Here is a 13680-nt window from a genome sequence, read left to right as displayed (position 1 = left end):
CACAGACACACACCACACCCCCATGACACACAGGCCCAGCGTGTCCCCCGGGTGAGCTGGCGCTGTCACCGTGCCCACGGTCACACAGCCCAGAGACCTGCCCTGGGCACCACCTCCCTCCGAGACCAGGAGCGCCCAGCGACCCCGGACAGGAGGCTGTGCACGTGACTCGCCCAGCCTGGGCCGGCCCCCAGGAGGCTCTCAGTCCTCAGCAGGGGCCGCAGGCACGAAGACCCCTCCTGGGGGGCAGGGCGGAGGAGGGGAGCTTGCCTGCACTCGGCCCAGCCTGGGGAGAAGGGCCTGGGAAGGCTTGGCGGGGCTCAGGCAGAGCCCCCAAGGACTCACCCGCTGGAGGGCTGGGAGGGCAGTGGTCCAGAAGCGGGCGGCAAGCGGAGCGGGGGGGCCAGGGCACCCAGGCCTCCGGGCCTGCAGGAGGCCGGGCGCCAGGATGGGAGGGAAGCCGCCCTGATGTTGCCAGAGAAACCCTGGCGTCTGCCTGATACTGGAACTCCTCCTCCAGGCGCAGAGCCTGGGGACCCGGGCCAGGCACCAGGGGCCTCACCTGGGCCAGCGCCCCGCCTGGGCAGAGGCAGGCAGGCCTGCAGGACAGCCTCCCCACGGCCCGGAACTGCCTGAGTCCCGCCTCCGCGGTCCCGGGGCCCATCCAGCCCGCTGCCTCCCTCCTCCCTAGAGCCCCCACCCCCTACGCGGGGCTCTGGGAGCAGCGGCCCTGGAGGTAGACGGGCCTCATCCCTTCTGACTCAGGATGCCAGGCGTGGGTCCCTGGGCAGTTCATGCCTCCAGAACAGCCCTCCAAGCCTGGAGACCAGGTGGGCGGGGGCAGGGGGTGGCGGGGAGGGGAGGTCCCAACAGAGCACACTCACGGCCTTGGGGTCACCATGGCAGCCCCGCCGGAATGGCGGGAGGTAGTGGGGGGTGTTGGGCACCTGTACCAGATGGATCCACGCGCGGATGGGTCTTGGGGTCTGGGTGGCTGGGCTGGGATCTGACGATTTCCTGTGGCCCTTATGCTGGTTTTCCAACTAGGGGCCCTGGTCAGTGGAGGGGGAGGTGTGTCCATTGCCCTATCCACACCCTGTCCAGCTCCAGTGGAGGGCCTGTGGGGTCAGGATGGTGCCCAAGGGTCCTGGAGGCTGCCGGATAAACGTCCAAGTGTCCCCTGCCGACAACTGAGCTGGCTGTGGGGCAGTGCCAGCAGGTGGCGCCCTCTTCCCGTCGTAGTGGGGGTACGGCGGGGTGGTCAGTGTCCCACAGGGCTTTGCTGCTCCTGCCACACCCCACCCCACAGTTATGTTTCTCCCCACCCAGAAAATTCTAGAAAACAGTCTTTTGCCAAGAAAGCCTCTTGGTGTTCAGGAAATTTGGATTTAGGGGACAGAAACTTGCAGCAGCCTGGCCTCTTACATACTCAGGGGCGTGTGTGCCCCCTTCCCACCCCTGGAGGTGGTATAGGGGAGCCACAGCCGCTCAGCCCCTGGGGAGAGCCGGACACCGAAGAAGACCAGCTCGGACTGGAGCTGGAGCCTCCAGGAAAGACCCCCCGGAGGTCGCCGTGTCCCTGGGCCGCAGGGTCCAAAGGGGCTGACCCTGCGGTTGGCGGGTGTGAAGCGAGAGCCCCACAGCCGTGCCTGGGCCTCCTGGGCCCCCAGGAGCCCAGGCCCAGAAGATGGATGGGCTCAGGTGTGTCCACACAGGTGGGTCTGTCCATCAGGGTGAGAGAGACAGGGAGAAGCCACCTGGCCCGAGGGCTGGACTCGGGGGCTGGAGCCTGCTAGGAGCCAAATTTCTTCCTTCAGAGTTTCTGGAACATTCCCCCTCGATCCCAAGTTAAGCAAAAAAGACCCCAACACTCCACGGGGTGGGGGGGCGAAGAGCAGCGCGTCCGCTGTCCGGACTCTGCCCCCGGGTGTCTGGCACCGCCTGGGGCTGCCAGTCCAGCCGTTGCCCTGAGCGGCCACACCAGCGTGCGCAGAGCACCTTCCCCTGGGTTCTGAGATGCAGACCTCAGATCACCACCACTGAAAACAAATCACTTTTTCCCCTTACTGAAAGGAAATGCTCCAGGTCCTACGCTGAGACAAGTCTCCGGGCCACTGGGCCCCCTCTTCAGTGCACAGATTCCAGGCCTGAAAACCGGCTCAGGGCCAAAACCCCTGCCAGCAACTGTGGCTTTTTTAAATCAGGGCAGCCACACTGGGCCTCTCCATCAGCCGTCTTCACTGGCTCTGACCCGTGAGCGGCCATCCCCAGAGACACCTACAGTGAGTGCAGTGGGCAGGGGGATGACAGCCACTGTCAGAACGTCAGAACACAGGGCTGGGGTCGGCACTGATGCCCAGAGACCCCCGTCAGGCCGTTAACCAAGGTGCTGCCCAATGCCCAGCTGACAGCGGGTTTGCGGGGTCACAGATCCCCGTGATCGGCCCCCTCCCTGGTCTGTGGATATAGAGCTGGACACCCTCACATTGGATCCATGGACCGTGGGCTAGGAGCTATTGCTGTTATCGTGGTGGGAAGGTCAAGGGTATGAAACGTCTCCCCTCTGTGGTCCAGAGAGTGACACAAAACCAGCGTCGCCTCCCGGTGCCTTCCTGGAGGGTTTGAAGGATGCAGGCTGGTCCCCATACCTCCATTTCATTTGCTAGTCTAATCCCTGCTGAAATGCAGTGGATCCAGGACACCAACCATGGTCTCCGGGGCAGGGTGCCGCAGCCCCAGGGACACAGGGCCCTGCGGTGTGGGGTGGTCTCCATCCCCATCAGAGGTGGATGGCATTGTCTACATGGGAGGCACACAGCGCCCGCCGCAGGTCTGCCCAGGGCTGTCTGACTCCTCTGACCTCAGCCACACGCGTCACATCCACTCGTCCTCTCCGGGGCGCGATGCTGCCACACTGGCCGATCAGACACAGAGCAACATGCACAGCCTAGAGGATCCAGAAAGCTGGCAGAAGCAGATATGACAGCCAGGACTTGGGAAGACCACAAGACTGCTGCACTGTGAACATCCCAGAGGTTCAGGGAAGGGTGGCGTTCCCGGGCGTGCCCTCCAAACCCAGGCCCAGTGGTTAGATCTCACACCTCCTGCCGCCAGCCTCTCAGCTTCTGGAGAAAGCAGGGTGCACCTCCAGGGATGCACTCTGGCCCTTTCCCGGGTGGTACGGAAGGCTGCGGTCCGGAACAGAAAAGCTGGATCCAGAAAGCTGGCAGGCTGGTGTTGCCCGAGTCCACAATGGGCAAGGCTTATGGGGTGGGGACGCAGCCAGGCGGAGAGCTATGGCCTAGCCCAGGGCTCTGCACGCGGGCATGCCATCAGAGGAGGGGCTCCACCCGCCTGGGCCCGAAGGTCTGTGCCCTCTCCGGGGCCCTGGGTGCTGTGTCTGGATAAGGAAGGAATCGAGGTTAAGTGAGGTCGTGGGGAAGCAGCGGCTGGTCCTATAGGATCCAGCGTCCTGACAAGAGGACACCCCACGGCTCCCACTCTCTCCTCACCCCCACGTGCACGCTCAGAGGAAAGGTCGCGGGAGGACACAGCGAGAGGGTCCTCACCGTGAGCCAATCAGCCTGGGTCTCGATCTTAGACTCAGTGATGTTTCGTTACACAGCTCGAGCTGACTAAGCAGCTGACCAGATGACTCAGCAACCAGGAAAAGGACCCGCTGTCCTTGTCCCAAAGCCCCCATGATGAATCAACACATGACACGCTGACACGCTTACTGGGCCCTGACACAGACGCCCAGCCAGGCTCCAAGCCTTGTCCCTGCGGTTGGTCCCCTCCCCTCAGGAGCTGGGCCCGGTGAGCCCACCCAGGAAGGCCCAAGAGGGCTTTTTTCTTTTAGCATTTATTTTGTTTTTGGCTGTGTTTAGTCTTCATTGCTGCACAGGCTTTCTCTAGTAGCAGCGCGCAGGGGCTCCTCTTGGCCCAGTCCTTTGACCACCTGACTCACTGGAAAAGACCCTGATGCTGGGAAAGATTGAGGGTGGGAGAAGAAGGGGACGACAGAGGATGAGATAGTGGGATGGCATCACCGACTCGATGGACTCAATGGGTTTGAGCAAGCTCTGGGAGATGGTGAAGGACATGGGGAAGGACTGCGTGCTGCAGTCCATGCGGTCGCAGAGTCGGACACGACTGAGCGACTGAACAACGGGCTTCTCAGTGCGGTGGGTTCTCTTGCTGCGGAACACAGGCTTGAGGCCCACGGGCTTCAGTAGCTGCGGTGCCCAGGCTCTGGGGCACAGGCCCGGTGGTGGCGGCACACGGGCTTAGTTGATCTGCCACACGTGGGCTCCTCCCAGACCAGGGATCGAACCATGTTCCCTGCATCGCAAAGTGGACTCCCAACCAGTGGACCACCAGGTAAGCCCACAAGGGGGCTTTCTGACGGTTCACAGCAGCTCCTTGCCCTAATTCTGAGCTCTGACCAGCCCTGCAGAGAGACAGAGGGCCTCTGGGCCCTGGGGAGAGAGGCCCTGGCCCCTGCCTCTCCTTCCTTCCTGCAGCTTGCCCACCTAGCTGCCCCGGGCCCGATGCGGTTCTCTGGGGAAAGGTCCGTGCTCTCGTCCTGAGAGGTTTGAGGTCTGAAGGAAGGAGGGCCGTGCTGACCGCGGGGAGGGGGGCAGGTGGCAGGACCACGTGCTGTTCCCACTGGGGGCTCCTAGGGCCTCACGCGGCGGCTGCCGCCTTTGCTCCATAGACGGCTGCCCCCGTACACATCAGCTTCAGCCCTGGATTCCTTAGGGCCACAGACACAGAGTCCCCACCCCCAGGGCAACCTGAAAACCACGCGTGACTGCAGGGCTCGGCGTCCCCGGGGTCCTTCCCCCTCCCCAACCCGGGGTTCCGACCAGATGACTCAGCAACCAGGAAAAGGACCCGCTGTCCTTGTCCCAAAGCCCCCATGATGAATCAACACATGAGAAAGGTCCCTACTGCCCCGCTGCTTACTGCTTAACCCTGGACTGAGGGCACTCGGGGTTAGGAGAGGAGCAGAAAGGGCCTGCAGAGGGCGCCCAGGAGGATGCGGGGTTTCCATGGCAACCATCAGCTGCCTGGGCTGGAACCGCAGCAGAGGCTCAGGGAAGAGACCTCTGGGGGGGGGGGGGGGGCATGGCAAGGGTGTGGTCCCACTCTCCTGCTTTCTGTCTGTTTCATCGCTGCTGGGACAGACAGATGGACACCGCTTGAGGACTCCATTGAGGGCGGCAGCTCCTCCAGCCACTGCATGCCTGCCTCAGGCCTCCCCCGCCTCCTGGGTGGCCGGGGGACGGGCGAGGGGTGATCAGCCCCTCTTGAGAACACCCGTGAAGAGCTCCCGGAGCACGGGGTGCCCTGAGCAGCTGGCCGCCTCCCCGCTCTGCCCAGAGTTCTGCACCCCCAGGGCCGGTGCACGTGAGCACAGAGCCCTGCCCGCTGCCCACCCCGCTCTCTCCTCCCCCCCGGGAAGCCGCCACACGTCCCCTGAGCGCCCGCGCCGGTTCTCCCTTGATGTGGCTCTGGCCCAGATCTGGGGTGGCACGCTCCCCCTCCAGCTGGCCTGGCAGCCCAGACCTGCCCGCGAGTGACGGTGTCTGAGGGTGGGGAAGGGTGGGGGCTGGGCCTCGCCTCCTCCACACCCGGGGGTGGGCAGGGCCTTCAGGCAGGTGGATGAGGGGGCTCTCGAAGGGGTGAGCAGGTACCATGAGAACCAGGCATCCTCCAGCCTCTGTGACCACACTCTCAGCGTGACGTGTGGCACACGGGTGCTGAGCGCTCAGGGGCGAAGGTCAAGGGAAATGAGGATGCCGGCAGGGGCACTGAAGGGTGAGGGCCCAGGGCTCAGAGACCTTCCTCTAGCTCCAGCTGCGCTTCCATGTTCCCGGCCAGCAGGCCAGCTCCTGTCCCGCAGCCTGGTGGCCCTGGGGGCACCTGGCCTTGCTGCCAAACGGAGCATCTGTCCCAGATGTTGTTCAGTCGCTCAGTCGTGTCCGACTCTGTGACCCCATGGACCGCAGCACGCCAGGCCTCCCTGTCCATCACCAACTCCTGGAGCTTACTCACACTCAGGTCCATTGAGTCAGTGATGCCATCCAGCCATTTCATCCTCTGTCCCCTCCTTCTCCTCCTGCCTTCAATCTTTCCCAGCTTCAGGGTCTTTTCCAATGAGTCGGCTCTTCACATCAGGTGGCCAGAGTATTGGAGCTTCACTATCAGTCCTTCCAATGAATATTCAGGGTTGATTCCCTTTAGGATGGACTGGTTTGATATCCTTGCTGTCCAGAAGACTCTCAAGAGTCTTCTCCAACACCACAGTTCAAAAGCATCAATTCTTCGGTGCTGAGCCTTCCTTAATGTCTCACATCCATACACGACTACTAGAACAACCATAGTTTTGACTATATGGACCTTTGTCGGCAAAGTGATGTCTCTGTTTTTTAATACACTGTCTAGGTTTGTCATAGCTTTCCTTCCAAGGAGAAAACATCTTTTAATTTCATGGCGGCAGTCACCGTCCACAGTGATTTTAGAGTCTAAGAAAATAAAGTCTGTCACTGTTTCCATTTTTTCCCCATCTATTTGCCATGAAGTGATGGGACCAGATGCCATGATCTTAGTTTTTTGAATGTTGAATTTTAAGCCAACATTTTCACTCTCCTCTTTTACTTTAATCAAGAGGCTCTTCGCTTTTTGCCATTAGAGTGGTATCATCTGCATATCTGATGTTACTGATATTTCTCCCAGCAATCTTGATTTCAGCTTGTGCTCCATCTAGCCCGGCATTTCGCATGATATGCTCTGCATATATGTTAAATAAGCAGGGTGACAATACACAGCCTTGTTGTACCCCTTTCCCAATTTGGAACCAGTCCGTTGTTCCATGTCCGGCTCTAGCTGTTGCTTCTTGACCTGCATACAGGTTTCTCAGTAGGCAGGTAAAGTGGTTTGGTATTCCCATCTCCTGAAGAGATTTTTTTGTCTTTTTAAGAATTTGCTGTCCCAGAGGGGCCGGCAAACCCCCGGCCCATTGGCACCACATACGCGACTCTTGTCTGCCATGCTCCCGGGCTGTGCCAAGGGCTTCGCAGCAAGACCTCATTCACCGGGCTCCCATCTGAGGGAGAGGAGAGAGGCCCAGAGGAGGGCTGGGGCCCAGCTTGGGAGAAGCCCTCCTGTGTCCCAAGCCCCACGCTCGCCCTGGACTGTAGCTGGGGGCGGGGGGGGGGGGGGTCCCAGCACAGAGCGGCTGCCTTCTGGATCAGTGACCATCTGAGCATCAGCCCCAGGCCAGGAGCTGCAGCGGCTGCAGCGGGTCCCTGCCCAGCCTCCTGTCCGCAGGTAAGGACCTGGTTACACAGCAGGTTCGCAGCCACACGGGGAATGGCACTCAGCCTCCACCTCTGACTGTATCTGTGATGTCCCCATGATGCTCACAATAGAACGTTAATTGAGAGCAAATCTACAGAACTACATGTGTCACATGACCCACGTTGAGTGCAAGCCTTGTAAGTGCAATTCTGAGATGTGAGTGCAGTGGGTAAAGGGTGGTCCCCAGAGAGACACCCACCTACAGTGGTAAGTGTGACCTCGTTTGGGAGAAAGGGTCCTTGCAGGTGAAATTAAGATCCTAAATCCCACGCCAGTCCTTTCCGGAGGAAAGACAGAGAGCAGAGATACAGCGGGAAGCGGGGTGACATGTGAAGATGGAGGCAGCGAGGGGAGGGGCTCGGCCACCAGCCAAGGGGCGCGCCTGGAGCTCCAGGAGCTGGACGCGGCAGGGGGGACCCCTGCTGGACCCTCCACACAGAGCGGGACCCCACCAGCACCTAAACTCTTCTGGCTTCCAGAGCTGAGAGAACAATTTCTGCCACTTGAAGCCGCCCAGCTGTGGTCACTGGTCACTGCAGCCCCGGGACAGTACACAGAGGCCCACGCCCCATGCGGTCATGTTTACCCAGCACTGCTTGGGCCTCCGTCACTGTCCCAATGTGGGAGGGAAGGATCAGAGACGGGCCCGGGGCCAAAGCGAACCCAGGCATCCGGGCTGTTAAACCCAGCCTGGCCTGGCTTCCCTTCCCCAGAGGGTCTGGGGCCACCACCCACCATCACGCTGCGGGAACGGAGAGATGCCAGTGGGCATAGAACCCCCCAACAGAAGAAACCCACTGCATTGTCTGTTCCCCTGGGGGCTTCCGAGCATTTATTTGAAGCAGCAGATTTGACTTCCTGATTCTGTTTGGTTTACGCTGATGTGGGCAGCCTTCCCTGGTGGCTCAGACCGTAAAGATTGCCTGCAATGTGGGAGACCCAGGTTCGATCCCTGGGTTTGGAAGATTCTCAGGAGAAGGGAATGGCAACCCACTCCAGTATTCTTGACTGGAGAATCTCATGGACAGAGGCTACAGTCCATGGGGTTGCAAAGAGTGAGATAAGACTGAACAACTAACACACTTAGGCTGATGATAAAAGATATCCCCTCTCAACCTACACCCAAGGCCTGGGGAGCTTGGAGCCACCCGAGGAACCTGGAGCCCAAATACACTCCCCTGTCTCTGTCTCCATCTCTTTCCTTAACTCTCTGTCTCCCTCTGTCTCTCCCTCTGTCTCTGTGTCTCTCTCTCTGTCTCCCTCTCTCTGTCTCTCTCTGTCTCTCCCTCTGTCTGTCTCTCCCTGTCTCTCTCTGTGTCTCTGTCTCTCCCTCCATCTCTGTTTCTCCTTCTGTCTCTCTGTCTCCCCCTCTCTCTGTCTCTGTCTCTCTGTCTCTCCCTCTGTCTCTCTCTGTCTCTCTGTCTCCCTGTCTCTCCCTCTCTCTCTCTATCTCCCTGTCTCTCCCTCTGTCTCTCTCTGTCTCTCTCTCTCCCTCTGTCTCTGTCTCTCCCTCTGTCTCTCTGTCTCTCCCTCCATCTCTGTCTCTCCCTCTGTCTCTCTGTCTCTCCCTCCATCTCTGTCTCTCCCTCTGTCTCTCTGTCTCTGTCTCTCCCTCTGTCTCTCTGTCTCTGTCCCTCTGTCTCCCTCTGTCTCTCCCTCTGTCTCTGTCCCTCTGTCTCCCTCTGTCTCTCCCTCTGTCTCTGTCCCTCTGTCTCCCTCTGTCTCTCCCTCTGTCTCTGTCCCTCTGTCTCTGTCTCTCTGTCTCTCCCTCTGTCTCTGTCCCTCTGTCTCCCTCTGTCTCTCCCTCTGTCTCTGTCCCTCTGTCTCTGTCCCTCTGTCTCTCCCTCTGTCTCTGTCTCTCTGTCTCTGTCCCTCTGTCTCTCCCTCTGTCTCTCTGTCTCTGTCTCTCTGTCTCTTCCTCTGTCTCCCTGTCTCTCCCTCTGTCTCTCTCCCTCTGTCTCTCCCTCCATCTCTGTCTCTCTGTCTCTGTCTGTCTCTCCCTCTGTCTCTTTGTCTCTCCCTCTGTCTCTGTCTCTCTGTCTCTGTCCCTCTGTCTCTCCCTCTGTCTCTCTGTCTCTGTCTCTCCCTCTGTCTCTCTGTCTCTGTCCCTCTGTCTCTCCCTCTGTCTCTCTGTCTCTGTCTCTCCCTCTGTCTCTCTGTCTCTGTCCCTCTGTCTCCCTCTGTCTCTCCCTCTGTCTCTGTCTCTCTGTCTCTGTCCCTCTGTCTCTGTCCCTCTGTCTCTCCCTCTGTCTCTGTCTCTCTGTCTCTGTCCCTCTGTCTCTCCCTCTGTCTCTCTCCCTCTGTCTCTCTGTCTCTTCCTCTGTCTCCCTGTCTCTCCCTCTGTCTCTCTCCCTCTGTCTCTCTGTCTCTGTCTCTCTGTCTCTTCCTCTGTCTCCCTGTCTCTCCCTCTGTCTCTCTCCCTCTGTCTCTCCCTCCATCTCTGTCTCTCTGTCTCTGTCTGTCTCTCCCTCTGTCTCTTTGTCTCTCCCTCTGTCTCTGTCCCTCCCTCTCTTTCTGTCTGTCCGTCTCTCTCCAGCACTCACAGTGTCTGCCAGGCCCGGGGGCACAGACTGGCAGGGGGCAGGAGTTTCAGTCCCATCAGCCAAGGGTGAGCCCGCTGTGGACAGGTGAGCACAGGCCTGCCCCATGGGCACCTGCCTCCTCCCCACAGGGCCCAGGGACATAAACCCGGTGACGGAGCTGCCCGCGGGCGGCCCAGGAATGCCGTGTGGCCAGGTGTCACTGGAAGGCGCGGTGGCGTGCAGCCCCAAGCACACCTCCAGCTATTTCCTGGGCGTGTCATCTCCCTGTGAGGCACTCAGGACCCTGGAGTGGGCAGACCGTTTCCTTCCGGCTTCTTACAAAAACCCACTGTCCACCCAGAGAGCCCACCCCAGGGACATCAAGGCCTCAAGGAGAGGAAGTGGTGGCAGGTGGAGTCTTGGGGGCCTCGGGGCAGTGGGTGGCATGTACCCCAGAGCTGCGCGGAAGAGTGAGTTCTTTCTCAGGGTTATGAGATTATTAGAAATGATGGTAAAATGTGCCTTCTTTTTACCTGAGCACAAGCACGCATTTGTGTATTTGTCCCTCCCCTCTCCCCATCTACCTTTTGCCTTGGGTCTCAGATTGGACACCTCTCCTGGTGGCACCTGGGGAGGACCCCAGCCCCCCTGGGCCCTGCAGGAGCAGCCTAGTCGGGGAGGGGGGTGTGGGGGGTGGGAGGAGGCAGGGTCTGGGAGCTGTCACGCTGGCCACCAGGCCATCCTCAGCTTGCCCCCTGCCCCAGAGAACACCCAGCATGTCCTGCCTGAGCCTGGGAGCTGGTTCTTTGTGTGGGGATGGCCCTGGGCAGCCTGACCACCTTCTCCCAGCCTAGTCCTCACCTGGGGCCCATGGAGGCCTTAAGTGACTGCCTCTCTCCAGAGGCCCAAGGCCTCTCCACCCCTAAGGGCTCAGCCAGACCCCTGCAACTGTCCAGTGTCGTCTCCCTGCTGGCCTGTCTGGGGGACAGGCCCAGGAAGGGGTCAGTTAGGAAACGAGGCTTGACCTCAGCTCCCCTGAGGCCCAGCCTGGTGATGTGGGGCATCACTGTCCGGTGTGCTCACAAAGGGGAGGGGCGCGCTGATGAAGTGGATGCCAGGGAGGGCTGAGTGATGGCGGGCAGGCACGCGGCAATTGCCCCCAGGTGAAGGCGACGCTGCTGCCAGCTGCCAGAAGCGGGGTTGGTACTCTGAGTGCGGCGGGGGGCCGGCTCGAGAGAGGTGGTGCCTCTGGGGACAAGGGCCAGCATCGCTGCCTGCACCACCCACGGCATCCTCCCGCTGCCGCCTGTTAACCGGGGCTGGAAGGAGGATCCAGGTGGGAAACTGTTTTTCTTCCCCTGACACTCCTTCGGGAATGGCCTCCCGTGGGAACACTCTGCCAGGGCCGAGCGTCACGGGGGGCATCTACACGACAGGACGTGCAGAGCGCAGGTGTGCGGGCAGCAGGTCTCTGCCCGCCCCCACCCCCCTGGGAGGCTGGGGGGGAAGGAGGAGCAGCCCCGAGGGTGAGCGGAGAGAATGGGAGGGTGGCGAGCCGGCCCGCTGCCAGCAGGGGCGGGTGGGGATGGAGGGCTGGTGCCCCCAGGGCCCCCTCCTCCCCCAGACCTGCCTCCCAGCAGCCCCCTGCTCTCCGTGGAGCTGAGGCACACTTAGTTTCACACCTGGGTGGCCACGTGCTGCCTGTCCACACGCCACCCTCCTTCCTGGGTCCTCTCCACAGGAGTCGGTCGGGTCTCCGGATGGGAGAAGACACACTTCCGCGCCGTGTGGCAAGGACTGCCTGCAGGGGCCCAGTGGGGAGGGAGCACGGGCCCAGAGGTGGGCACCCTGGGCTCTGACTGCCCGTCCAGCACCGTGGCCATCACTGTCTGGACCCCCGATCCTTCCCGACCCCATGATCCTTCCCGACCCCAGCGGCATAAGGCTGCTGAACCCTGAGGAGCAGGATGGAAACTCAAGACAGGGAAAGCAACTTGTGCCAGGCACCCAGCAGGGAGGGGTGGGCAGGGCCTGACTAAGGCCAGTCTGAGCCTGGCCTGTTGCCCAGCACCCCCAAGAGGGTCCTAGCTCCCCTGGGAAGCTCTGATAGAAGACCCTTCTAGCCCAGGGACTCCAGCTTCCCACCGGTCTCCCCCCTCCCGGGAAGGAAGAGAGAAGATGCCCACACCCCACCCCTCCGCAGAGACCACCCCCTTTCTGCCACCCATGGCACATCACCACAAGGGCGGCCTTCCTGGCACAAGGCGCCTGGCCGCAGACCCAGGTGACCCGTAGGGGGCCCAGAGGTGACCTCCTGGGGACACTGAGCTTAGGCCTGGCACAGGCGGGGGGCCCACAGCAGCCCCTGTCCTCTGATGCCAGCCCGGGGTGCCCCAAGGAGGCAGGCCTGGGGCTGCCCTCAGCACCCTGCGCTCCGTAGGGGCCAGCTGGGGGCCGTGGCCAGGCCTGAGAACAAGGCCCTGGCCCGGCTCCTGTGGTCACCGGGGGAGGGTGCGTGGGCTGAGCCGCCGGCCGCTGCGCTCTGGGTACAGATGGTTCTCATCCTCGCTGCCTCTTCCGCAGGAAAAACAGACCAGCTCGGGGCCAAGAGCCCTTTTTGAATCTTGTGTTTATTTACGCTGCCTTTGCCTGAAGCCAGGGTCCTGTGGGCTGCACTCTGCTGAGGGGCCTGGCTGGGGCGGCCGTAGCATCTTCCTGACCTTAGGTCAGTGCTCCGGGCAGGGGCCAGCGAGCCCCCAGGGGAAAGCAGCCCAGTTCCCGTCCCCAGACTCATCCCTGTCCCGTTGGGTCGCAGCAACTTTTCCAGGACTGGAGTTCTCTGGCTGCACCGGGAGGGCGGAGGTTGAGAAGGGTCCAGGAGAGAACCCGTGAGATCCGACCCCCCCCCCCTTCCTGCCCCAGAGCAGTCAGAACCCTGGGGGTGGAGACGAGGGCACCTCCCCCGCCAGGGCCCCCAGGAATTCCCAGGAGAGGAGGTGGCCCAGTGCTGGGACGCTGGACTTGGGTGGGTGGGCGCAGCCTGGCCACTCTACTTGCAGGCTTCTCTGGATTTCAGTCACCCCCATTTCACAGACAGCTGAGAAGACCAAGGTTGGGGGTGGGGAGGCTGCTGACCAGGGTCTCAGAAGTGAGAAATGCAGGGCAGGGGGGCATGCTTGCAGAATCTTTGCCTTCCCAGGCCAGCTGCCCCCAAACACACACACACACACACACACACACACACACACTCAGACCCTGCTTGAGGCTGTTTCACCCTCCCACGTGCCCCAATTCAATTGGGGGATGGCCTTGCCAAAGTGGGCAGAGGGGCACCCCTGAGGTGCCTGCCCCCACTGCCCATTTGGAAAAGTGGCCGAGGCACCTTGGGTCTGGCCCAGAGGAAAGGCAGAGGACCACTGAAGGGAGGACGGGTCACCTGCCAAACAAAGGCAGGAGGGCCTCCAACCGGGTGGAAGAAGGGGTCTCGCAGGCCCCAGAAGCCCCCAGAAGCGAGGCTGACGCCCAGCCCCTCCCCCGCACTCACCGTGGTGGGGGGCCGCTGGGGGCGCACCCTCCGACCCCCCTCCCCCGAAGGCTCCGCCCCGCGGGGGGCCCCCACCCCCGGCGCTGTCTCCCCTCCCCCACGCGCGCGAACAGAGGAGGGAACGGCGGCTCGGCCCGCGCCCCCTCCCCCGCGGGCGGCGGTGACATCACGGCCACGGCGGGAGGGGCGGCGTCGCGCGCATCACTTCCTCGGCGCCTCCCGCCCGCGCGGACAGACGGACGGACTGAC

General features: G+C 61.7%; 1 protein-coding gene across 1 annotated transcript in view; it reads right to left on the bottom strand.

The window, feature by feature from the left end:
- The window catches only part of CCDC187 (coiled-coil domain containing 187), a 53083-nt gene extending 52472 nt beyond the window's left edge, over positions 1-611 (bottom strand). Inside the window, exon 1 of the mRNA XM_061156068.1 lies at positions 346-611. The gene's annotated coding sequence lies outside the window, so the exon portion shown is untranslated. The remainder of the gene's footprint in view (positions 1-345) is intronic.
- Positions 612-13680: the final 13069 nt, after the last annotated feature.

Source organism: Dama dama, chromosome 11 (genome assembly GCF_033118175.1).
Source record: "Dama dama isolate Ldn47 chromosome 11, ASM3311817v1, whole genome shotgun sequence".
Lineage (NCBI taxonomy): Eukaryota > Metazoa > Chordata > Mammalia > Artiodactyla > Cervidae > Dama > Dama dama.
The sequence above is the reverse complement of the archived record's forward strand: the minus strand, read 5'-3'. Positions and strand labels throughout refer to the sequence as shown.